This window comes from Cyprinus carpio, chromosome A17, assembly GCF_018340385.1.
Source record: "Cyprinus carpio isolate SPL01 chromosome A17, ASM1834038v1, whole genome shotgun sequence".
In the NCBI taxonomy this organism is placed as follows: Eukaryota; Metazoa; Chordata; class Actinopteri; order Cypriniformes; family Cyprinidae; genus Cyprinus; species Cyprinus carpio.
In genome coordinates this window covers 9291553-9316299 of record NC_056588.1, presented here as the reverse complement: position 1 = coordinate 9316299, position 24747 = coordinate 9291553, and the positions used below count along the sequence as shown (strand labels likewise).

Here is a 24747-nt window from a genome sequence, read left to right as displayed (position 1 = left end):
ATATGGGTTTACTTAATTAATGTTCTCTGTGTGGGAACACTGGCCACAAGATACAAAAAAAAAAAAAAAAAAAAATCCTTGCAAAATGGAAAAAAGTCACATTATTTTCATTTCATAATCGTTTTGAGTTTTACAATGCTGTTCTTTGTCTATGTACTGTATAAATGCATATACATTTTTGTATTTTTAAAGAGTAAATCATTTTTACAGGGTAATTTATATCTGAATGTCACTCTACAGTAAATATGTATTGTTTTATTTTTTGTAGTTATTAATAATTAATATGACTTTCTAAATTTGTAAAACAATAAAAAATTTAGATTTAAAAGGGTATTTATGTAAGAAATTACATGTTTAAATGTTTTGTTTTGTGCAAATGTAAAGCCTTAGGAAGAAACATGTCTATTTTTGTTAAGCAGGAAATAATGTAGTTTTAAATTTTGCTACATAAATATCTTTGTGACTTTAATGACAATAAACAGTGTGTTTGAAAAGAGCACAGAGTTTTTTGTTATTTGTTCGACAGATTTTTGCAGAGCACAAAGTACAGAAGAAATGAAACACAAGCAAAGAAGTCCAATTTATGCTCTGCATATCTGGCATATTTGGTCTTTGTCAGAGTTCTTGCCTTCTAAGTTTCCTTCTGTGTGAGAAAAGGAAGAGAAATGCATGGAAAGTTAAATTCCAAAGCAGGAGAAAGAAAGAGAGAGAACGATTGTAATATGGGAGAGACAATTACTTTCTGAAATGGTTAAAACAGATTTCATATCTCCTCTTTTCAATGGAAACGAAGACAGCTTTGCACTTTGCACTCATGCTCCGGCTCAGAAAGCACACAATAGAGAGAGAAGGAGTCTCTAATTGCAGGTTCAGAAGAAAAAGAAAAGAAGTAACCATAAAATAAAGAGTAGGGAGCGTGAAGGCAGACGTTTTAGAACATCAAGAAATGAGACCACTAAAGAATTCTGGGTAATTATTACCGCCCCCCTCATCACCACCCACTCTTGCAATGCAAACAACAGAAGAAAATTACATCAGAATCCAGCCTTGACAACTCCTAGATTATAAAAACAGTCCTTACTCAGGTCTTCCCTATCTCTTCTATTGTCTTAATTTTATGGGGTTTTTTTTACTGCTGAGTATGTCATCCTCATTTCTCACTGATCCATCAATACTGGCCTACAAAGTCCAAAGACAGTAATCACACCAACACTGAAACTGGGGGGGGGGAGGGGGTATATCACAGTTTCCAAAAAAATATAGAGCAGCACAACTGTTTTCATCTTTGATAATAATATTGATAATAAAGTTTCTTGAGCACCAATTCAGCATATCAGAATGATTTCTGAAAGAATTTGTCAACCTGAAGACTGGAATAATGACTGCTAAAAAATTCTGCTTTGCCATCACAGGAATGTATAACATTTTAAACAATTCAAATAGAAAAAGAGATTTCAGAATATCACAGTTTTTATGTACTCAAATGAATGCAGCATTGGAGAATATATATACTGTATAGTGTATATATTTATATATATATACAGTATATTGTATGTCACTAAAAGGACATATAAAGTTATATTTAGTTGGATTTTATCAAACAATTTCAAATGTCATAGACAAAACAAAAACATTTTACTTAAATAATTGCAGCCTTAGTAACTATAAATGTTTTCTTTTAAAAACATTAAAATATTGTGTGTGTGTGTGTGTGTGTGTGAGAGAGAGTGAGTGAATTACATATTAATATTCAGTAACACTTCAGATTAGGAAGAACATATTCATTATTAACAAGGGTTTCCTTCAATAAACTGCTAATTACTGCTTATTGATAAATATTTTCTATATATGAAAATAAAAATATAAATTTTCTCTACTTACCACTTCTCTAGCTTCTGTGCTCCAGCTTAGAGTCTCATACTGAGTGTTGTTTGCTCTAGTGTGATAAATTGCTTGTGGTGTTCCTCATTTGTAAGTCGCTTTAGCGACATGTTATTACATGTTTCCTTGTTTCATAAAGGTTCCTGCTGTTATACATCTAAAATACCCTTAATCCCACCATTAGCTTTTGATGAACAGTATATGTGGGCTATACCTTTGATGAAATAATAAACTCTACACAATTCTACACATGCATTCACGCAGACAGACACTTTAACATAGTAATTCAGAGACATACTTGTACAAACATTTAACATTTTACACAAGTAGAAATTCCTAAATTACTATAATTTGCTCCAAGACTCACCCACACAAACACAGCACAGAACTCTCTAGACACACACACGATGAGCCCAATTAAAAACTGAGCAAGCGGATAGACAGACAGAGGGGGGTAAGAAAAAAACAGAAGGAAAACACAGAGCACCATCAGTTTGTTCTCTTATTTCCACTCATGAACTGCACAGCTTCACAACAGGGTCAAGCTGAAATTACGTGCATCTCCTCTGACACCACAATAACAGTTCTTCAAAGAACAAAAAGGAATCAATTTAAAGATTGATTTCTTTGGGGTTAACAAAATCTTTTAGAGATTATGTGTTGTTTTCACTTACTGACTACTTCAAATCCCTGTCTGGAGATAGCAGGAGATCATGCAGTGATGCTTTGTTCTCAGACCACCAATCTTCTTTGCTCTAATTGCTAAAATGTAATGGGGACCTGAACGTGAGACAACTTCAAACTTCCTTTAAGGCTTTGAAACTATGTATCCACATGAGAAGGGCATTTAGAGTGATCAATGAAAACACAAATACACTGACTGATGGTATATTGAGAATGACTGCTGTGGACTCCATTATAAATGAACAGAGCCAAAGGTTTATTTGAGCTAATACAGCTAAATCCCTGGAGAAATAACCAATGTGAAGAGTCTGTAAGAAATAACAGGAGACACCGGGACAAATGAAAGGAAAATCTGAATTAGAGAAATATCATGAACGATGAAGCTTCTATTTTGGGATGCACTGATATTTAATTCTGTACGATACAGATAAAATGAGGATTATTTTCATCTTATGGCTGAAATTAGTTCACTTGCTTTGGTCCAGACCAAATATAATGTGGATTGTTTTAGTTTGTTGTGGTTCGCTTTCACACTGCCCTTTTTGCAAGTGAACCAGAAATTGTTAACAAAACCACATGTGTGCTAAGGTCATCCATTCAATTTGGACAGAAATTCTCAAGCGTACCAGAGTCCGTTTGGAACTGGACAGAGACCACATCGTCAGGTGGGTCTCAGTGGAGTTGTTTGGTCCGCACCCGAGTGCGATTGCTGTATTCACACCTGCCTAAAAGATCCGCACCAAGGGGGGAAACAACCTTTAGTGCGTTTCAATCTAACAAAACAAGACAGGTGTGAATACACCCTAAAATTCTATAATAGTTTGTCTAAAGGTTAAAAAAAAAAAACACCTCAAAACTAAAATCAACTGTTTTAAATACTATAAGTGAATTTATTACATTACATACATAACAGTAATGTACAGTTTTTTGTATAAATGAATTCATTTTGAGATTTGCTAAAGATTACATTTAACAGATTTACAATTACATCAAAGTATGCAGATAAAATGTATTATCAAGTTGTAATTGCATGCTTAATACTAGTATTTAGTACTTTAATATGGATTCACTGATATTAAATTTCTGGTCAATACCGATAAGCTCATAATTATTTTCATCTTATGGCTGAAATAAGAATTCAATAATATAGTGTCCAAATAAACTAAAATACAAAACACTAAAAACTAAAATTAATCACTTTAAATTCTATAAAGTTATTACATTATACGTACAGTACATAATGTAAAATAATGTACATAATTTTGAATGAGGAGACATTCATTTTGATTGTGTTTTTAAACATTCACTTAAAATTAGTGTATGATGATCTAAATGTAAAATTAGGAGAAAATGATAATTAACAATTAAATATTTAATACTAACCTGTACCGATTAATAAAAAAAAAATTAGCCCAACAAGACACTGATACACTATGCATCCCCTTTTTTTAATTAAAGATTGTAATTGTTTTTCGTTAAAAATGTTATGTGAAGTTTGTTGGAAACAAAGAAAAATGAAATTTTAATAAAACTTACATAGTACATGTTCGTGTACTACTGTAGCTTATATTAGTGTCTGCTGCACAGACAACCCAACAGTCTTTTTATAGAAGTTTCTCTCAATTCACTCCAAGGACAGTACAGATCCAGACAGAATAAAAGAGGCTAAGAATACCAATTCCTTTCACCCTGCAGAACAGACAGAAATTGCAGCGTCTGTTTGTGTGTGCTCATAACAGCCTTTTACATATTTGTTTTCTGTTTTATTAAGTTTTCCTCCCACATAGTTTACAAGCCTGTACATCTTTTGATAATATTAAGGAAATGTTCTCATGGCAATAGTCTGGATTTTGAGTCAAGCATAGGTACAGTCCATGCAAATGAACACATGGTTCTCGTTCCACTTCAGCAGGAACTTGTTTTGTCATCTGAGGAAAGTAATTTACTCACGACATTTAAAGCTGCAATCAGATGCATTATACAAATTAACAAAATGTACCTCCTTCCAGCATTACTCAACTGTGCTTTATTTTAAAATAGCTCTGGCAAGTGGTGTCAAATTGTCAGGAGTTTAGTGCTCACAAACGCACACACACCCCTACGCAAAAACTTGATAGGTAGTTCAAAAGATGTCCCCAGCATCCAAGCAATTAGTGCTCACTGTTTCCATAGCAACCCAAAAGACCAGTAGGAAGGAGCCAAAACTTGGTCCATAATTGCGATTTTCCCTTTCTCTCCTGTACATTCCCTCACTAGTACGCATTATGAACTGCTTTGCAAGTAGCCAATAGCTTCCCGCTGAGTTGTTCAAGGACCTTGATTAGCCATTTTAGACGTTTGACTGAAAAAGGACCGAAACCATATGAATTTAAATGTCCAGGGGTAGGACCGACCCTTATAGTAGTGGCTTGCCTCTATAGATGCTATAAAAAGACTACACTTCCACAAGACCAAATCACATAATTGAGATTTAATGATTGCCTTAAGTAATTTACTCACAGCTAACTAGCAATTAGAGTTAATTAACTGGCATTCACACAATTCTGTGTACTATAAAATAAAGTAATGCCTAAGGCAAATATATGAGAAATAAGTTAATTTATGCAGCTCAAACAACAAATTTCAGCTCTGTAGATGAAAGTGAAAGTGACAAAAGTGAAAAAAAAAGTGAAAGTGACGTGACATACTGTACAGCAAAGTATGGTGACCCATACTCAGAATTCGTGCTCTGCATTTAACCCATCCCAACCCAAAGTGCACACACAAACAGCAGTGAACACACACACACTGTGAACACACACCCGGAGCAGTGGGCAGCCTTTTTGCTGCGGCACCCAGGGAGCATTTGAAGGTTCAGCCCCTATATCAAAATCACATAACATCATGCAAAATATATCTTGCGCTGTTCATTCACTGTCTCAGGGTTAGGAGTCAAACTCTCTAACCATTAGGCCACCACTTCCCCACAGGAGTTTGTTCATCCACTACATCAAATCTTAGCAAGTCACTCTACATCAATGAACACATCTGATGCGTATTTTATTAATCTATTTGAATGAGTTGTTACAGAAACATCTGTCATTCTGTTCATCACTTTGCATTTAATAAACACAGAGAGAGGAATAGTATTATAATTAACTCACCAAATGGTCAGAGTCACTAAAGCGAATGAAAGCTTCAACAGGCCAATCCAGAGGTCAACATTGAGGAGTTTATGAACCCCATGATCCACACTGACTGGGGGAATTACATATGCATGCAGGGAAATGATAGTGGCGATGCTGTTTGCATGATTGTGTTTGATTGCCATGTTTGATAAGGGTTCAGAAATATGGTCAAAATCTCTAATAATAGCACCTACATCTTGGAAGGAAGCTCGAGGGAAGCATCACAACACACTCACACACCCACAACCGGCTTGGTTTATTGGCCTTGCAGTGACACACACTCTGAAAACACATTAAACCTGTTTTCATTATCTGCAGACACACACACACATACACATAGCCATTATATTCCTGACAGTCCCGTGGGAGGTGAAATTTGATATGATGGAGGTTAAGCAGTCGGTTAAGGCAGGGTCACTCTTGCACTCTTCAGATTCCCTGACTGTCTGACTGGGTCAAGTCCATGGCCATCACCAAGGAGACACAGCCTCCAAGGATCTTTCTACAGGGTTTTTGTTCAGCTTCAGTACTGACCAGTGGTTGTATTAATGAATGCAGAATGTAAATGAAATATAGGAACTGAAAAGCCTTTGTGCTTGGTTGCATTGTCATTAGGGCTGGTTTGGCAATAACATTTAATCATTATTCAAAAAACATGCACAGATCCAACCTTCAAAAAGAGTAGACCAAGTGCCTTGAAATTCCCATTTTTACATATGATTTGGGATACAGTAAATCTAATCTCAGATGCTATTTAGGACACATAGTGTAGTTGAGTAGTTAGCATTGCGCTGACCATATCTACACAATCAGGCTTCAAAAAACATCTTTTTCTATTGGTGAGTATCGATTAGTGCAGAATATGCTTTGAATGTTGCAAACATCATTAAAAAAAAGGAAATATTTTATTAATGTAGATATTTTACCAGTGCAATTCTCTTTGAAGGGTTTTATAGTGTCTTTTATAAGCCTTTGCACTTTATGGGGGGTATCAAATTAAAATGGAATTTTACATACAGTATAGCTGTTTCATATTAAGCAAAGACATGAGATTTTAGCATCCAAAAAAATACACACTTCACCTTTAAGTCATGTATTAGACTCACTGGAGAAAGAGGATTTTAGACTATTCAGTCTGTGGAAAAGTCACCATAAACATGCTGTCCAAAAAGCTGACCAAAAGTGAATTTCAGCAACAGTTGTGTGAAATATCACTGACAAAGTGTTCCCCCAGCCTATCCACTTACTGTACTGTATACTATCATTCATATAAAGATCAGTATGGCTAAACTTTTAAATATTTAAAGATGACAGATACACTACTGTTCAAAGGATCAGTAGGGTCTGACTCTGCAGGATTTTTTTAAGTACTTTTTACAGTAAGCCTGGACTTTTTACAAATGCTGAACTTTCTATTCACCAAATAATACTGAAAAAAAAAAATGTAACAAGGTTTCCACAACAATATTAAGCAGCAAAGACTGATTTGAATATCGATAATAATACATGTTTGAGCACAAAACATTTTGAGGTCTGAAAATCCTATATACTAAATATATCGCATAAAAATTTTGGCTTTATTCTCCTATGTCCAACTGTTCAGATAAGTTTTAAAATATATATCAAGGCAAATGATGCATTGAGATTTTGCAACATTTTTCTTAAGAATTGCCTCCAGCAATGGTAATCAGTCTAAATGCTAATGTACCCTTCCAACCATTTAAATAAAATGAGAATCACTTTTAAACTAAAAAGAATTGGAAAATCAAGTATTGTTGGTGAAAAATAGACTTACCAAGTACTGTAAATACAGAAACCGTTTTTTTTTTTTTTTTAGGTTTAACAAGGCAAAAATCACTGCTTTAGCATTCAACACCAACACTTTCAATGCTTATAAGACAACTAATGACAGCAACCCTTAATTTTACTTTCTTTTTTCAAAATATAAGAATCGATTTAAAAAACTCTGAAAGGGTTTTACACTTAGTATAAAAGGTGACAGAAATCAGAGAGGAAAAATAAAGAGCCATTGTGAAACATATGCAATTAGCAAAATGTAATATAAAGGAAAGAAAAAGAAGAGGATTAGATTCTAAGGCAGTGGCCATTAGACTGACTCCTGCATGATTTATAATTACTAAAACTTCAGTGTGTGTGTGTGTGTGGGAAAGTGTAGGCAGATGTGTGTGCGCTGATTCTCATGACAGGCTAGATGAAGCCACTGCATCTGAACCATTCGCACCGCTGATGTAGCTCTCTTGATAAAATAACTGTCACTCAAAGCACAGAGTATTTTCATATATGACCAGTAACTCAGATGATATGATTAACCAGGTCTCTGAGAGAGAACAAAAGAGGAAACTGCTGATTACAAATCAAAAAGAATCTGTCATATATGCAGATATTCAGACAAGAGTCGGAAAGAGCCATTTAGGGTCTGCAGTAATGGAAATCTGTGCATAATTGACTTATTTAACATTCCTGTCATAAGCTGCCAAGATACCATAAAGGTGAGTAATGACATTTTTACTTGCAGCAGAAACCTGCATGATTTACATGTGAAAAAATAATTTGTTTCTTTGAAGAAACCACATTTGGAGTTGTATCAAAGACAGCAAGCTTTAAATAATTAAACTGTGTGTACAGATGGTATAATAAATCAATTGGACACTAAAAACAAAATGTATCAATTAACAGTAGCAATTACATGCATATGCCCGGGTATTTTTTCTTAGTTTTTTTTTTGTTTGGTAGAAACAATTGATAGAATATAACTAACAGCAGCTTATTGAAATGTGCTTTATTTTACTTTATTTCTTGTCATTCTTGAAATTATGCGCAGACAATATGAAAAATAAAGGATGTGACAGAAGAGAGCAGAGTTTTTAAACTTTTATGATACGATCCCTTATGTTTTGCTTGTGTATAGAGTTGTCGCTGCAATACTTATGAGTTCTGACACATCACTGTACTTCCACTGACTACCTTTCGCAACTGTCTTGATAACTTTGGGTATTTAAAATCTTTGAAGTGACTCACATGAATGCAGAATCGTGACGAATGTTGATCTATAGTGACATAAAATTCACATGAAATCCGACATTCACATGAAAACCGTTCACACTGTGGTCACATTCCAAAATCGGTATCAGACCTGTATCGGATTTAGTACCACATATGGAAGTGGCACAAATCGGAATTAAAAAGATCACATTCCATGTGGTTTGTGCTGTTCACACTGTCATGAGAAAAACTGATCCGAGCCACATCACATGTGAGCAAAAAAAATCGGATTTGGGACACATTTGCCTGCAGTGTGAACATAGCCATACAGACAGACAGCTAGATAGACCGACAGAGTTTACCGTCAGAAACAGGCTTCCATAGCAACTGGACTGTTGAAGGATGTTTTACCGCTCATTTGAGTTACTTAATCATTTGTGAAATCTGTTGGCTAAATTATACTAATCAAGAACATACCATAAGTATGAACTGAAACATTGCTTAGACCATCACAATTTCACTTTTTCTATACAATCCATTTTGGCGTTTGGCCCAATCTTATTCAGATCTGTATGGCGAGTTTGAACAAAGGGTCTGAATCACTCTTTCACTCAATGCTGAAATTCATGACCCTTGAATGTCAGAGCCGAAGAGAGAAGCCAGGAATTATCTAACCGCCCCCTAAAATCAATTAACCCCAGTCCCCTCATCCTGCCCAGGTGCAATTCCCCATCATTCTCAGATTAATGCTTGTCCATCAATTAAAGACACATCACTGTGGCTTGTTGTGGGCAGCACAGGAACTACAGAGGAGCAATGCAATGTATGAAGAACTTGCATTGCTGAGGATAAAAGATGTTCTCTCTGCTTCCTGAATAACAGTATGATGTTCATTTTTATAAATGTCACAACAAGGCTCCCACAGGAGAACGGAACTTGTGATTATGTGTTTGTGACCTTCAGCATGAAAATGATTGAAACAGTTCTTCGGATAAGGCAAGAATGTGCTGTGTCAAACCCTGCAGACATTAACAGTATCAAAAAACAAACTTTCAAACATGTCAACAAAAAAATCTAAGTCAATCAAGGATAAAGAGTCTGCTAACTGATTAAAAAAACTCAAGGACAAATGTAGACAAGACAAATAAATAAATTATTAAAGGACAAATGCAAGACAAGTGATTAAAAAAAAAAAAATAAAAAAGGAATTTAAAATAAATTATATATATATATATATATAAGTGGTTCTCAATTCCAGTCCTGGGGACCAACACCTACACACATTTTTTATATCTAAAGTGGTTCTCAATTCCAGTCCTGGGGACCAACAGCTGTACACATTTTGTATGTCTCTCTTATCTGACACACTTGGTTCAGTTCTTGGATCTCTCTCTTAATGAGCTGATGATCTGAATCAGGTGTGTTAAATAATGGACATATGCAAAATGTCCCCAGGGGGCCATTCTTCGTACATGGATTACTCAGTTAGCTGGATTTATTGTTGATGATTTGACATGATCCAAGATTGTTCAGTTTTTCGAACCTCATCCTGGAGTTGCTGTCATAGCAACAGGTCCTTAAGCTATTCTATGAAAACAGCATTAGATTGTATCATTTTAAGTGAAGGTGATGCTGAAAGTCTGTCCAAACCACTGCTCTTTATTTACAAGTGTACCACTACTGAATCTGGGAAATCTGTAATTATAGACATGGCTAGTTTTACTCATTGAGAGATTTATTCGTGAAGGAATAATTATCTCATAATTGTACTTGAGTCATAAATATATCACATACAATTTGTCTGAGACATGCATTAATTTGAATGGTGACAGTTATTATGTGGGTGGCTTGATGCAGCGCAGTAGATGCAGACCACTTCTCAAATCTCAAAATGCTTTTATGATATTAAATTAATATGAATAGTCATTTATGTCTTACGGGATTAAGAAACTTTAATTAATCATGTCATGTGTAGCAAATCCACTTCAAAGGTAAAATTAAATGAATTGATAATTGCAATATGTTTGACACTGAAAAGTATAAAGACAAATACTAAAAATGCTGATAAATATAAATTGGGCATCATGTTACAAACAGTTTAATCAAATCCACAAACTTGTTTGAAGAAACTAATTAGATCAATTACCATGATTAAAATATCCGGCATCTGTCAAATCATATCAGACCTATGGGCTAGTTGCATAACTCCGCCATCTTGGATTTCCGGTCTTGCAAGTGTGTGCATATATACTTCCGGTTGTGCTAAATGCCGGTGCAGAGTACTGGAGAAATCCAGATATTACTAATTATTAATATGTTTACAGGATTTATAATATCACTTCAAATGCATATAAGATCTACACTGCTATTATTACTATACTATAAATGTTAACTGAGCAAGTGCATTAGAAACTTTCATATGTTTGAGTCTCGTGAATGAATTAAATACACTAATGTTAATCCCTACTGTTCACGAAATGAAAGTTGAACTCATGGTGTGTACACACAGCTACATGTCTTTTTCCCTTACCAATTATGTAAATGTACAAATTACTTATTTCTTGAAAATGTTTGTATTACATTGATTTTTTAAAATGAATTATTTACCTTGTGAGACGTGGGCTGCGATTTATCTTCATAAATATCCATTTCTCAATTGTGCACATACATCAGTTTGTTTCATCATTTTCACAACATATTTTAATATTTTACACAGTTAACTTTGCATCAAACATATTTTTTTAAATAAAAAAAAACAAACGGGCTGTAAAATGATACAACTAATATATGACTAATTTTAAATTTGTTTTATCTGATAATCAATGCAAAAGAAATCATAAAATACATGCTGTTTATAGACATGATTTATGCTGCAGATCTTTCACAAAACAGATAAACATTGATAAAAACACACATGAATACAAACACCGATCTCTTAATTAATGCAAACATAATTACATTACTTTAAATTGCACAGTTACAGTTATAAATTTATCAAATAAAGTTAATAAAACATACATGCTTTATCAGAAATCTCTGAGCATCTTGTTTGACAGTCGGAAAACATATGAACTTATAGATAACAGTCAGAACAAAATCAGCTCTCCGAAAGTGTAAAGTACTGCGCATTTGAGTGGTTTGTGTTTGAATGAAAAGATCCCTGTGGACTGATTAACCACTGACGCTGAACCGCATAATCAACAGAAGAAAGAATAAAGCAATCTCAGTGTTGTATCTTGATGAATTTCCACACAGAGGTACGCAACAATGTAGGAAGGATGTTTTCTCATGTCTTTGATATACCACTATCCGGTGTTTAATTTGAAAAACATTAATTATATCCATCTAGCCAAGTCTCGTATGTAAGTTTCCCTTACAGTAAATGCAACGTAAGTATGCACACACTCGTGTCGCCAAAGCTCACCAGCGCCATTTTGTGCACCGAACCCATTGAGCGAGGTACAAAGAACAGACTCCAGAACTGGAATTGAGAATCGGATTAAATCAGGGTGGCTCCAAGAGAGTCACTTTTCTGCAGAGTTTAGTTCCACTAATTAAACACACCTGAACAGACTAACCAAGGTCTTATTATTATTTTGTTGTTCAGTTATTTTGCAGCACAGAACTGAACCCCACAGGAAGGAATAGGAATGAGTAAAGGCCTGTTCACACCAAGGACGATAATTATCAAGATAACATTAAAGATATAGTTTTAAAAATATATATTTTTAAAAAGTATATATTCTACACAGCTATAACGATAAAGGCACAGAGAAACAATATCATTGGAATTACTTTCAGAATTATTTTTTCCAGCTGATGAATGATAAAAACATTGCACCCATTCAGAATCAATCCTGCTTATACCGAGCTTGAGAATTTAAAGTTGCAGACGAGCATACACTTAGAATAAACAGACAATATTGTCCGCTGGTGTGGATACTAATATAGTTATCTTTATGGTTATCGTTCTTGTTGTAAACAGGCCTTAACCCTGATTAAAATCATTATGACAACTGACTGGCCTTTGTAGTTTGTAAAGTCACCAATGGCAAGGTCTAAGTTAAAGAAGGCAGAACACAATGTATTTTTCTTAATTTCCTTTGTCCAAAGCTTCTTTAAATGCTTCCACTTTGCCTTAGAAAAACAACAGCCAACCCTTGCACTGTATGACTCATGGTACTATTACTCAGAGCGAAAACCATAAGTAAATTGAATAATGGCCAATTAGACAGGTGCTTCTAAATACAATAAAAAGAAGAAAAAAAATGGAATAAATTAAATGGATGGACCTTTTTGGAGTTTAAAGGCTTTCTTTAGTGTTCAGATTGTTAACAAATGAATGGTTGTGTGGTTTTAGTAAATAAATTAAATCAAGGTGAAACAGTGGGTAAATCTCATAAATGAACAACCACAGTCATCTGGTTCAGTTACTATTAAAGAGCAGGTCAGATGGGTTTTTAAAAAAATCTCTCTTTTGCAGTTTATAACGTAGCTATTCTTAAATGAAAACAATCTGCAAAGTTGTTAATCAAAAAAGTGCATGATAAATAAAGATATTGTCTCTCAAAAGAGAGAGTCGGTTCTGAATCGCCGTAACGAGTCGTTATATTATCGACTCTTTTGCCTGTTTGCCTGTACGTCACTTGGTACACATTTGCATAATCCCCGCCTGCCCGCGAAATACGAACAGAGTCTGATCTGCCCACAAACACTTTTGCTATTAGTGCGTTTACATCATGTTGAGAAGACAGAAATACAATTCGGGCCTTTTGTTGTGTGCTTGTCATTTTATCAAGAACTGCTTCTCTAATCTGGGCTTTTATCTTCGTTGGCTTCTAATCTTCTTAATTTGGACTAACAAGCTCTCTGAACCACAACCTGTAAGAAGTAGTACGATTGATACGTTAAGTGTACATTTTCAATTGAGTGCTCAAAATATAATTTTTTGTGCCAATATGTGATGTATACCTAGTGCAGCTTTAGGTTTCCAGGTAAAGCACAATATTACTGTCTTAATGAAGTAGTTCTAAAAATTCGCAGTGAACCTAAGAATATGTCGATTATTGTAGACTGACGTTGTTCTAATTACTTTGTTTAATAATAAAGAATGTAGTGTAGCACCACAGACTTTATAATAATTGTGAAAACTTGCTGTTTATTGTGCTGCACTGGCAGTTACAGGGTTAATGCGGGAGAGATGAGTGATTTCGGATGTGTGGCTCCTGTGATACAACTGTTCTGCGTTCTGATTAAAAGTTAAGACCAAGCGGTCTTTTGTCTGTCGTTCTTCAAACATTACAGTAGACATATTTTGGTTTACAAACTGTATTGTTTCATAAGTTAGTCACGTTAGCACTCGGCTAACGTATCCACCTAGTGTTCACAGTTTAGCAGCTAAACTTTAGCTGTGGGCACGGTTCGCTTGCATAAGTGTTTTTGTATTTTATGTCATTATAAGAACGGATTGATTATATTTTTGTTTTATGTAAAGGTGCTTTGTCAATGGTAGCGCTGGCTAACTGGCTCAAGGACTCATCTCTGTGCCAATCACAACAGGTTTGGCCAGCTGACCAATCAGAGCAGAGTAGGCTTGAGGAAGGGAGGGGCTTGCTCCGAACTTGCTTGAAACGAATCATTTCCTAATCATTGGCAAATGACTCTAATATTAAATGTATATTCTGAGAAAATTACAAAGTTTTCTGACCTTAGATGCATTTAAACCTGATGTAGGGGACTCCAATACAATATTGGGACACTTTAAAATACCATCTGACCTGCTCTTTAAAAGTTAGAGCATGGTGAGAAATCAAAGTGAAAGATAGACAAAAGAGGGGGATGTGGGTATATACTGACAGTACCTTTGGTAACACAACATTTAAAGCAGACAGCAAACTTTTTGTAGTTCTTTTCTTCTACTTTGTTTTTTTTAATATTCAGACTTAATGAAAGAAGAGTTATATATATTTTTCTTTTGATATTGCACAAATTAATCTGCACATTAAATGTAATCACATTAAATGTAAGAAGTAACACTAAAATTAATAAAACATTTAATGACACTGCCATACAAACTAAACTGCAGCTTTAAAAATTAGTGTCAGGTTATGAGAAGTACAACATCTCCATGCCCTGCTTTCTAAACAGATGCTTGACGATGTCACATTGATTAGTTCATTAATATGTGCACAGTCTCTTATTTCCAGAGAGGTAAATTTTAATATTGCAAAGCCTTTTAGAAAATGAGAATGGAACAGGTTAATTAAAGTGACGCTGTGGGAATGAACTCAGAAATGAAGTCGTACCTCAGCTCAACTACAACAGATTGCATTTGCTCAAACTCTGATGAAGGTTAGTTATTGTGTCTTCACTTCTTTCTTTAGCCCACTGTCTCGTATAGTCACACTTTAAGCTAAATGACAAAAAGGTCTTTTCCACACTGGTCAAAAACAGATGCCTACTGAAGCTCTATGCACCCTACACTAAAAAAAAATGATTATGCGGTGAAGTAAGTACTATAAAAAAACAAAAGTAATTTCTACATTAAATAATTTAGTTCAGACAAGAATTATAAAAGAGTGAATTCTATATAAGTACTCAATTAAAGCTCATAGAAATTAAATTTTGAACTTTTAAGTATTTAGCTTGGAATTGTTTGTTATGTTTACAAAGATTCTTTGAGCATCAAAGTTATGCTACTAGTGTTCCCATCATGAATGAGGCATGAGGCATGAATAATTAATTAGGTTGAATTTTTCACTGTTTTTGAGGTTTATTTATGGCTGCTTTTGTTAGATTTAGTAACTTGCTTTTTGTGAATTCTGGGGTTCATGAGCTATTCATACTCAAAAGCTATCCACTGGTTGTTACTGTCAATTGTGTTTTGTGTACCAAGTATTTAGGCTCTCTGTGCTAATTTGTGTATTAACTTTATCGTATAGACATTATCTTAGAAAGTGTAATAAGCTGTCTACTACTGCCTTGTTTATTTAGATGTTAACCATAAGCTTTAATAGCATGGCTTTTTTCAGTACTACATTGTGAGTAAAGTTTACAAACAATGACCGAGTAAAATGTACTTGAAAGTTGCAGAGTACACTTCAAATGATTAAGTAGAAACTGCTCAACAAACTAGCTGGACAAGTTAAATTTACTTATTCTGTTTGTTAATTTTACATAACTTAAGTAGACTTCTATACATAAATTTACTTTAAAAAAAAATGTGTGCAAAAGCTTGCAAAAGTAAATCATTTTTGTTTTTTGTTCAGTGTAATAGCAATTCACTTCAATGTTGTGATGTTGGTTTCTAGTAGGCGACTCTGCCGCAGAAACTTTATTAGTTTGCAGACTGCTGTCTGCTGTGAGAGTGAAACAGCTGCTTTATCTGAAATAGATTAAAGGAATAGTTTAACCAAAAATGAAAAATTGCTGAAAATTTACTCACCCTCAGTCCATCCAAGATGTAGATGAGTTTTTTTTTCTTCATCTGAACAAATCTGGAGAAATCATCACTTGCTCACCAAAAATAAATAAATAAATAAATAATCCACAAGTAATCCATATGACTCCAGTCCATCAATTCATGTATTGAAAAATTCAAGTGAAAAACTGTGTGTTTGTAAGAAGCAAAATCATTAAGGCATTTTAACATCAATCCTACACTTCTGGCAAAAATAATGCTTTCTCCCAAGAAAAAGTCCATCCACCAACATATTTTGGACTGTTTACACTTCTAAACAATATTTGATCTGTGCATATTTCTCTACTGATTCAAACCATATTCTTTTTTACTTTAAAAAGCAATATTGTGAATAGAAGGCTCGTGTTTTTACTGGGTGCAATGACTTAAAGTTTAAAACCACATAATGAATTTCAAATGCATCTTTTCACTTTACAAGATGTTAATTAATGGACTGTAGTCATGTGGATTACTTGTGGATTATTCTGATTTATGAGCTGTTTGGACTCTCAGTCTGATAGCACCCATTCACTTTGGGTTAACTATTCCTTTAACCACACTAACAGAGCAATGTGAAAATTTTATTTAAACAGTGGTATGAAAAATAGTAGAAATGTGTGATCAGAATTTCTCATCCAAAAGTACTGACTATCTTACTGAGATATTTCAGAAAAAAAATATACACCTGTACAGTACAATTCTGCATGTGGATAATTATAAAAACTATAACTAAACTATAAGTATTCTACAATAAATAAATAAATACATAAATACAAAATAATAATAAAAAACATCCATAAAATTGCACTTATACAAAACTTTTTATATAAAAAAAGGCAGGCAGACTGAAAAAATTTACCCCCCTCAGAGGTTGCATAAAGCAAACAAATTAGATCTTGCAAAATCAAGAAAAATGCTTTTTACCTTTGTGAATTTCAGTAACCCCCTACTCATAATAGCTTTTTCTTAGTATGAGGTCATCTCAACTATTCTGGTGTTCTCAGAAGTGCATCAGCTTTGATAAAGCCTTACTGTGTAATTTTCAATTGCTGTCAGACATTCTTGTTATGGACGTTAATGTCAAGAACTGCACACAACAGTCTATTATTGAGAAGTAAAAATATCCCTCTGTTTTTATGCTTTTAGGTCCCATCAGCCTGAAGAGGGAAAGCAGGGGTTATGACAGAGATTAAATTCCAAGAAGACAGTGATGAATGACTCATAGTTTTATCACAGGCCACATGTGTAGTTAGACATGCTAATGCCCAGGCGTCATTACAAGCGTGTGTGCAAGCATCAGAAATATAGGCTCAGCTTCCTCTATCTCTATTTCACCAGCTCTCGTTTGTAGTCCTGAAACCAGATGAGATGAGTAACAGATATAGGAGTAAAATAAGGTCTAATATTACTTTAAGAGTAGAGTTGTAACTATGACATAAATTACATGATGTTGTTCGCTTGAATTTTGAATAAAGTTAAGACATAAATTGTAAGGTCAGATTTGCAGGTACATACAAAAAAACATTGTATTTGTTAAATATATAGTATATTTATAGATATAGTGAGATATAGAGAGTCGCAATTACAAGGGAAAAAGTCACAATTACAAGAAAGTTGCAATTATAAGATCTAAAGCTGAATTTGACAAAAAGAGGCAAGTCAGATTTATCGAACAATTGACAGTTCTGAAAAAAAGCCTTATTTGTGAGATATGACACAGTTACTTGAAATAAAAACACTTTTTTTACTCTATAGCAAATGTTAACACACTCAATAACTGCACTGACCTGTTATTGCATAAACTGCATGTCTTCCATAGAAATGCTCTCTTAAAATGTCAATGCAATTTAAAAAAAGATGAAGTAGAACAAGAGCAAGAACAAGAAGAAAAGAATGCAAATGGGTTGAGGCCAGTGTTAATTTCGTTAACGAAGACGACGACGAAAAATATTCGTTAACGAACATTTTTTCTGTGACGAAGACGAGACGTTGACGAGCTAAAAATAATATCTGATGACGAAATTATGACGAAATTTATGCCGCGTTTTCGTTAACTAGACGAGACTGGACTATAAATGTTATTTGAGGACTACCAGACATTCAAAATGCATCCTATAGGCTTTTGTCTTTCAAAATGTGCGTCCCTGTCATTGGATTGCGATCGGATAAGGGGCGTTTGCATATCTAGTCAGTATAGCAGCCGCAGTGGATGGATAGACCACAAAAACGTGAACTAGCGATCTGAAACAATGGCCTCAGCACCCGAAGGGGTATGGATAAGGTAACCAGACGTCCCGTTTTTCCCAGGAGTCACAATTCGTTGTCGTTAACTTAAAGTTGGTGAAGCGGGATAGGCGAAATCACGCTGATAGAAGTGTTCTCTCTGTCGCGGGGCAGGCGCGAGCGCACGCTCCACTTCCTCAGTTCTCATATACAGCGCGCGATCAGTTCTCAGCGCTCAAATACACACACAGCAGTCCTCACGTAAATACAGTAGGTTCCCTTTCAAGGGAACTTCGAACTGCGTCCTCTAGGGGTCGCTATGGGGAACACCTCGTCGTGACCCGTGTCTGAAGCATACAAATGAAAAAACACCAACGAGTTTGGCCGGCGACAGCCTCTGACGTCACTACCGTTGCGACTATAAAACGAGGCACCGGGGAAACACGTCATTCTCTTTCTTCGTCTTCACTGACTGTTTTGTTTGAAGCGTGCAGTCTGAAAGAACCGGTAAGAGCGCTCTTTCTCTGTCTATCATGGCGATTTACTAGCAAGCGTTTAGACACTGTATGCATCCGTGTCGGCGTTATTTGACACCCGGATGACACACACACGATCTTTACGTGATTTGTTTGGGTAAAGAGCACGCACGCGATGTCTTTGAGGAGGCAATCTGCGTGCATTGCGAGCGTTTTTTCAAGGAAAAACCCCGCTCAACGTCGTTCGTCTCTCTTTCCGAAAAAAAAAAAAAGTAAAAAAGGCAGCCATCTGCTTCCCAGCGGTTTCAGGACTCGCCGCTGCTGAGGCACGGAGGAGAATGAGCTCGTGAAATTTCAGGTGGATCTGTCTGAATGGTTTAAAAAGGGACTTTCCCCTTTCGCGCTCAAAATGGCGGCGGACGAGAGAGAGCCTCGGGAGGATGATGTTTATATCTTTAACACTTTCTGATACAGAGGTTAGTGCTCTGCTGGGTTTGTACCCAGGAAAAGCAGGAGATATTTGAGGATGGTGAAGAAGCTGAGGCTGAGCCTTCTCAATTGTCCTGCCCTGCGTATGTAGAGCTGTTGGAGTTTATGGATCGCGCCTCGATGAGTGTTATGACATAGCCCTCCAGCTCAGGTGAGCCTTTCCATGTCTGCCTGATCTCCATACAGAGATCGAAAGGAAATGAAAGAGGCCGTTTTCTTTCTCGCATCCATCGGTTTCAGCATAAGAGTTTTGCCCACATCGAGGCGATGCACGAAAACGGCTATGAGAGGATGCCCCCTGCAGAAGAGCTTTCATTCTGCGGGGGAGACATCCTCTCTTAATCTCCCTCCTTGCCATCTAAGCCCTTCAAGCAATGCATCTTGCTTAAATGGCAAGGCATACGCATCAGCAGGTCAGGCTGTGGCTTTATTACAAAATAAATGCTTCAAGCATATCAGACTGATCTGCTAAGAGACCTGGATAGAGGCGAAGGCCTTTTTCCTGATCAGGTAGCCGAGCTGCGCCGCACCACAGGCCTCTCTCCGGGCTACCAAGCAGGCCGCCTCTGCCAAGCACAGGACTATGGTGGCCATGGTGGTGGCGGAAAGACATCTGTGGATGAACCTGGCAGACATCGGGAAGAAAGAAAAGGCTTTCTTCTCGCGATGCTCAGGTTTCGCCTTCTGAACTTTTCGGTATTTCTGTTGAGACGGTGATCGAGAAGTTCGGGGAGACGAAGGCGCACCCCCGCTGCTTTCAGATCCTTCGTTCCACGAAGGTCCAGGTCTGAGCCCGAACAACATAGGGGTCCTGGCCTGTCTCGATCTGAGGATCAAAGACGGGCACAGAAGGCTAGTGTCGCGGCTCACGCTCCTCGCCCCACCTGCGGGCAGGGTTAAGAGGAATGGTGGGTCATAAGGGGGGTAAGCAGAACCTAAGGGATGCGATCCAGACGAGGCAGCGTTCTCGTCTGAGTCAGAGTGATACTGAGGTATTCTACTCGTTCCCTTTAGGGATTTTTAGCTTCTGCTTTTATCCTCCCCTTCCTAATTCCCCCTATAACCACCAGCTCTCCACCTGATCGAGGTTAGGTGGAAACCTCTAACGCATAACAGTCTCCCGTGATATGCTGGACCTATAATGTTTTTGGCTGGTTCTATGTTCATAGCAACCACCTTACTGATGGTCCGGACTAAAAGGAGGCGCCCCTTGAGCGGGGCTCCAGCGCAGGAGGGTGAGAGTATAAAAATAACCCTTTCTGTATACACTTATGTGTAAATTGCTGGTGGTTATGTGTCTACTAATAAACTCTGTGAGTTTCCTTTGCAGTGCTCAGTTACAGTGTTTTCTAAACACTCGTCAGCACCAGCCATCCGGCTTCATGTTTCCGGTATTAGGCGGCTGAGATCACAGGTTTCTGCGGGAGCCTCCTTTGATCATCAGGCCTGGCACAGCACTGCAGGGAATAGCATGGATGTCCGGCCAGGTCACCCTGAGGGGTCTCCTGGCCGTGCTTAGGTGCTGTCGCATCCAGCGGGAAGTGAAGGTGGCAGTTACAGAAGTCTTCTTGTATATGCTGCCCCTCAGGTGATGCTCCCCTCGCTAGAGGTTTATAAAATTCGAGCTTGCCTCTCCCGTGCGGGTTCAGCGCCTCTGCGATGCTTAGGAACCTTTAGGTACACACACGCTAAACCTCTGTGTACTTTCTGAAAACCACATGGTGGTCAGTGTGCACGTGAACACTTTGCGCACTTTCTAAAAATCCACGTATTGGTAAGTGTGCACGGCAAGACTCTGCGCACTTTCTGAAATCCTGTATGGTAAGGGTTACGCGCTTTGCCTCGTTCCCTTTCTTGAGATGATTAGACCTTGGTTCCCTTGGGCTCCATTCACAGCCAGTGTATTTGTTTATACACTTCAAGCATCGCTTCCCTCAACATGAGGGGCTATTCGGCGATTCTCGTGGTAGTTTAGCAGCGCTCAGCTACCCTTTTCCAAGAAGGGTCGCCTATGAGCGTGCTACTCTGGATTCAGGAGTTCTCCTCTCATATGAGACTGAGTTCACTGTTTTTTCCCAGAGCGCTCCAGCATTATTTCCACAGATCGAGTTGATGACTCTCAAAACATACTTTTTTGAGATGCACCATTCCATCTATGAGCTGCTCTATCAGAGTGCCACGAGAGCCCTTCCTTAGAACAGTATTTGAAAATCCATGATATGGTAAGTGTGCACGTGAAGTCTTTGCACACTTTCTGAAATCCACACTGTGGTAAGTTCGCACGCTAGTACTCTGCGTTCTTTCTAAAATCCTATATGGTGAGGGCTTCGCGCGGTTGCTTCGTGCCCTTTCTTGAGCTGGTAAAAGCCCCGTTCATCTTGGGCGCTCACTCCACCCATGTATCCTCGGATACCTATCTAAACAGGGTGTTGCTACTGGAGATCTGTTGAGACAGCTCCTTCAGCAAGCTTTTGCGGAAGCAAGCTGTAGCCCCTGTGTGACAGGCAAGACTTAGTATAAAATGCTAGGTTCCTAGCCGTATCCCTTTAAAGGAATCTTTCCTGATTCCAAGCCTTTAGCTCTACCACTGGGCCGAGGCCCTAACAATTAAGTTGGGTATGTAGCTTAGGCCTTTGGCCGTAAGGGGTATTGTCACAGACAGCCGTCTAAACGTCCCGGGGGCAACTCCCATTGAAATGGTAGAGGTGGTACTTAGTGTTCGCCATGATTCTGGCCTGCACTCCCCTCAGCATGGCGGCGTGGTTATACTGTTCCCCATAGCGACCCCTAGAGGACGCAGTTCGAAGTTCCCTTGAAAGGGAACGTCTCAGGTTACGAATGTAACCATGGTTCCCCTGAGTAGGGAACGAGACACTGCGTCCTCTAGCTCCCTGCCATGCTTCGGACGCAAGCTTCAGACGAAGAAGTGAATGACGTGTTTTCCCGGTGCCTGTTTTATAGTCGCACCGGTAGTGACGTCAGAGGGCTGTTGCCGGCCAACTCGTTGGTGTTTTTTCATTTGTATGCTTCAGACACGGGTCACGACGAGGTGTTCACCATAGCGACCCCTAGAGGACGCAGTGTCTCGTTCCCTACTCAGGGAACCATGGTTACATTCGTAACCTGAGACGTTATGGATTAAGTGAACGTGAACAGGTGGGTGTAAACTGAACGTGTGTCAGTATTTCATGCATGCCTTCCGTCTTAAAAGGACATCATTCCAAATTAAATACCTATCTGTCATTAATGTTAACCAACAAAAGATGTTAAATAAGTAAAACCCACTGTATCTGAAAAAAGAGTTTAATTTGTATCTCTATTGTATTTGTCTTATTGTGCTTCTTTAAATATATATATATATATATATATATATATATATATATATATATATATATATATATATATATATATATATATATATATATATATATATATATATATATATATATATATATATATATACTATTTTTATAAGTTGCTCCTTTTTCACTTAAAGAGAAAGTTCACCCAAAAATGAAAATTGTCATAATTTATTCAAGATTTTCCAAATTCAGTCCTTGATTCAAATTTCTCATAAGCTTAATTGATTTGGTCTAAAGAGAGAAGAATTAATGATTATTTTAATTTGAAACCTACATATAAAATCGCTACCAAAATAAATTTTGTACAGTTTGGCTAAAACTATTGACTAAAAGTAGTGACTAAAAGTTGACTAAAATGCAATGACTTTTCGTCGACTAAAACTAGACTAAAACTATGAAAGACTCAAATGACTAAAATGTGTCTAAGACTATTAAGCATTTTCATCTCAAGACTAAGACTAAATCAAAAACGCCTGCCAAAATTAACACTGGTTGAGGCCTGTATTTGGCAGATAGAGCAGCTGCAATATCATCACTTCAAGGACCCCAAAACTAGCTACAGAAAGTTTGGTAATTATAAGTGCATTGAAATAAATGATTATAAATATTGAGCACAACCTCAGACAGAGGGAGAAAGTGTCTGTATTTACAGTTTACATAGAATCATTTTTATTGTTTCTTTATAGCTAAATATTAAAGCTGTTTCACTAATTTGAGGTATTTGAACTATTTAAAGCTATACATTAAAGCATATACATAAAGCTATACTTTAAAGTTTTTTAACTTTAAGTCTTATGCAAGGATTAGATTTCAGTAAGAATACTTTTCTTTTTTTTTTTTTGGAGAGGGGCAATGGATTTACTTTGTAATGCATGACAATGACAAATATTTCTCATACAGATGTTCATTTCTTATGTGTCTCTCTTTGTAATCCTCCTCGGGAAACCCAACACAGATGAATATAGACCATCTGGAGGTACATGATCATCTGAAAGACTCCAGTTATTTAAAAACCACAAATGGTGTCAAAACAGGAAAATGTACCAAATGTTTGACCAGCCTGGATTATTTCGTAAATGCTTCAATTACTGTAACTTCTCGGCTACCACTCTGTGAATAACAAATCAAATTATACATTTAATCTACTGACATCATAATCAGAATGCTTCCTATTGCTTCCTGCTATGGATTGTCATTTTGGTTCATTTCCCGGCTACCTAATGGTCTCACTGGAAAGTTAGCATCATTAAAGTTTTGACGTGAGACTCACAAGTTTTGAAAGGCATTTTAAAGACTAAAGGTTGCTATCTATCAAGACGACAGATAATGAAGGAGTGTCTCATTCTTCTGACACATCTTCACTCTGTCATACTGTATGTTCAGGTTTTCAAAAACATCTTATTATCTCAGACGTACAGCAAGACATTTTGTTGTTCAAATGGACTTTCACAGATTAGTCACTCACAACTTGAGTCACTGCTCAATCATCAATACCATTTCCACATGTGCTTTCACAAAACATTTTCACATCTGAGCATCTTAGATTTACTATGTAATACAAATTTAATTTTAAACAAAAACATTTTTAGTTAGAAATTCATAATGACTGCTTTAAATTAAAACGACAATGTCCTTAAGGCTCCCCAATCACATTATGACATCAACAAGATCTGCTGTATAAAACTTACAGCAATGCAAAGACCAGCTCTTCTTTATACATCAAAAGGGTGTGTCTGAAGTAGTTGGTCATGGTGCAGTTTTAATAATCAATGTGGATTCTAATTACTCAGAGAGATGTAACGTCTTTGATGATCTGCCTTTTTTAAAGGGCAGCTTAGATGAGATCCATTTATGTCCTGAGAGATTTAACACATTAGCAGTGCACCAAAAAATTACAAATGTGGAAAAAGTGCACATATTGTACGGGTTTTGTCTATACTGTGTCTATACAAGATGTGACCCTAAAAGACAGAACGCTATGTCGCCAATTACAGTTCAGTACA

The 24747-nt window shown here is 36.7% G+C and overlaps 1 long non-coding RNA gene across 1 annotated transcript in view; it reads right to left on the bottom strand.

Annotated features, from left to right (window-relative positions):
• The window catches only part of LOC122148147, a 112189-nt gene that overhangs the window by 81015 nt on the left and 6427 nt on the right, over positions 1-24747 (bottom strand). The window lies entirely within an intron of this gene.